Genomic DNA, 2,751 nt, shown 5'->3' on the forward strand with positions numbered 1-2,751 from the left:
ATATATATATTATATAATATAATTTGTACGTTCATTGGAAAGCACTGTTACTTTTATTCCTGCTGAACCAGTAACAGATGTCGCTGTATGCTCGTTTATTCACGACTGAACCGATTCTACCGTTTCGTTTTGATTGCATCTGCCTGATTGTACTACGTCTGTAATTCCCTTTGAAAGGATCCTCGCCGCCACAACCCCTGACTTCGTACCTCTGTAAATACAATTATATCATCAGAACGACAACAATGCAACCGAGCAAAAATGGTAGTGAACCAGTCTAGATTAGTTGCTGCTTTGCATTAAATGAACTTCAGTTTTGAGTTCAAATCACTTTAGCATTGACTTTCTTCGACTCTGTCGATATATTTGCGTTTAATAAGTAAAGTATTCTCTACTCTTTCACATATTCTTCGTTCGTTAAAAGCATTTCTAGATCTAATCTTTCATTGGCTTCTACAGTTATTTTCTTAATTTAATGTGTGATGTGCTACTTCTAATATAGTACACATGTATGTGTGACGGGGTATGTTTTGCCTATGTTGTGTGTTTGGCGTCTATTTCTGGTTAGAACTAGGTGGTATTCCTGCAGAATAGAGACAGCAATGATCTTGTGCGCCAAAAAAACTACATTTTCTTTCAGTGTGTTGTTTTACACATCGTAGATTACGATTGAAAAACAATTTGAAGCTCCTTCTTTTCTCTAATTTTTTAGTGTTTATATATTTTCAAGAATTTTTCTTTAGGTTTATGTTACGCATATTTTCGAAGAATCGGGTAGGGAAAAATTCAAAAGAATGTAAAAATTGAAAAATTAAGGAAAGCGGGTTGGCCAAAATCATCGCCACCCTTCTGCTTTTTTGTTTCTCGTAGAATCGTCATCTATGATGTTTAAAACATATGCATAAAAAAAAAATTAGCCTTTTGGCACGCGAAATTATTTCCGACGCTCTTGTACAGGATCGCCGAAAGTCGGGCTTACTCACGCGCGCGTGAGCTCATCTTTACTGTCAGTGCGCGGAAGCTGTAGTCGAGGACGCTACTATAGTAGCTCCCACCACGCATTCTGAACCTCTTCCCGTCACCATCGCGGAAACCGCCGGTAACTACACAACAGTATACTCTTACTACTCCTCCCCTGTTATGGTACGGTCTTAACCATTAGGAGGCCCGGCTTCTGCTGCTGAAGTTAACGACATTATTGCTGCTTCTGGTGCTGCTGCTGTTGCAGCGCCTGGTATTGTCTATTATTATTATTATTATTATTATTATTAGTGCTGCTGTAGTTCCTTAAGTCAACGATATTGCTGCTGCGGTTCCTGAAGTTAAAGACACTGCTGCTGCTGCGACGGTGACTCCCGGAGTTAACGGTATTGCTGCAGCCGCTGTTGCTGCTGCTGTTGTAAACGATATTCCTGTTGCTGCTGTTGATAGTATTACTACTGCTGCTGCTGCTGCTGCTGCTGTTGGTATTGCTAATGTTATTGCTGCTGCTGTTTAGGATATTGCTACTGCTGCTGTTGTTGCTGCTGCTGTTGTTTCTCTGTGCAGTACCAGAGTTGAAGCAGCTTCTTCATCTTCACTGCTGTCCACCAGGAAGTAGGTGTCATCCTGCTGCTACCTGTCAAAAAAGAAAGAGAAAAAAAGCATGTAGAAAGGAAACTACTTCTCAAACGAAACCTCCCAGCTTATCTCTGCTTTCTTATCTTTGAGAAACAAACAAAACCACACGGAAATAACAATCGTCATTATTGCTGCTGTTACCTAGTTCCCACCTTCCAACCCTTGATTAATTAATTTTCTTTAATTAGGCGCCTTGCTATTACCTGAAACATGACAGGGTTACAGAACGATACAACCCTGTCGCGGTCTGGCTTTTTACAAGTTTAGGGTGTTTAAATTGGAAATGACGGATATTATTATATTGTCGGATGTTGTACAATATTTTCTGGAAACCTTCACAACTGAGCGGAATCTTATAACTTCACATTTCTATTGCACTCGAAGATAAATATTTCCAATTATGGGACTACGGCCCGGGATAGATGGGTCAGACGTCTGCAACAAGCAAATGTACCGGCCTAAACAGAAAAGATTGTTATTCTGATCTTGTTTTAAGAGGAGAAGAATTACAAAATAATAAAAAAAAAAACTCAACATAATTTGGTTAATTCCTAACAATGTGAGAATTTCGGGAGAAATAAGTATATAGGGAGAGAGAGAGAGAGAAAAAGGGCCAAAGTAGGATGAGGAAGAGATGAATTAAGAATAGGTTCAACGGAAGGAAACAGCCAAAGAAAGGTTGGAACAATGACATTGGTAAACTCTTAAAATGGCACTACTACACCATCATCTCCCTCAAAGATTTCACAACTTCAGGACAGGTTCCACGACAATCTCATTCTTCCGCAATTTCGTCGATCTCTTTCATTTATTCATTTACGATTAAATTCTTCATTTTTTTCTTTTTTGATAATGGAATGATGAATGACAATTCATACATGCAATTAAAACTCCAGACACCGTTGTAACTTATATATATATATATATATATAATATATCCCCTTATATATTAGCTGATATTACTCAGAGTATCAGGCTTGGCAAAATTGCAAATTGGAGTAACTAAATAAATAAACCACATGTATTGAATACATTCTTCTCTTTCGTGTATACACTCCAACATCATTATATATATTATATATTGGCTGTGTATATATTTATATATATATATATATATATATATATATATAT

The 2,751-nt window shown here is 37.5% G+C and overlaps 1 protein-coding gene across 1 annotated transcript in view; it reads left to right on the forward strand.

The window, feature by feature from the left end:
• Window positions 1-2,751, forward strand: part of LOC106872548 (dystrobrevin beta) — a 132,158-nt gene that overhangs the window by 27,030 nt on the left and 102,377 nt on the right. The gene's annotated exons all lie outside the window — the stretch shown is intronic.

Source organism: Octopus bimaculoides, chromosome 8, assembly GCF_001194135.2.
Source record: "Octopus bimaculoides isolate UCB-OBI-ISO-001 chromosome 8, ASM119413v2, whole genome shotgun sequence".
Classification (NCBI taxonomy): Eukaryota; Metazoa; Mollusca; class Cephalopoda; order Octopoda; family Octopodidae; genus Octopus; species Octopus bimaculoides.